The sequence below is a fragment of the Channa argus genome, chromosome 8 (assembly GCF_033026475.1).
Source record: "Channa argus isolate prfri chromosome 8, Channa argus male v1.0, whole genome shotgun sequence".
Classification (NCBI taxonomy): domain Eukaryota; kingdom Metazoa; phylum Chordata; class Actinopteri; order Anabantiformes; family Channidae; genus Channa; species Channa argus.
The window spans coordinates 2949161-2949386 of record NC_090204.1 but is presented as its reverse complement, the minus strand read 5'-3'; positions in this window follow the sequence as shown (position 1 = coordinate 2949386).

The window sequence follows — 226 nt, the reverse complement described above, 5'->3', positions numbered from 1 at the left end:
TCAGAAAGAGTAAAGCACATTGTCTTCTGCAGCATTTTTAACTCGGGTTTTTAAACCAACCATTGAGCAAATAAGAAAAAAGATTAAGAAAAAAAAAAAACTATTACAGCTTCATTTCAATTTTTTTTCCTAATGCAACATGTAATATAATATATGATTAGCATAAAATATGTTTTGGTGCCCAAATAGAAAAGGTTAAAAAAAACAAAAACAACACAAAAGCAGC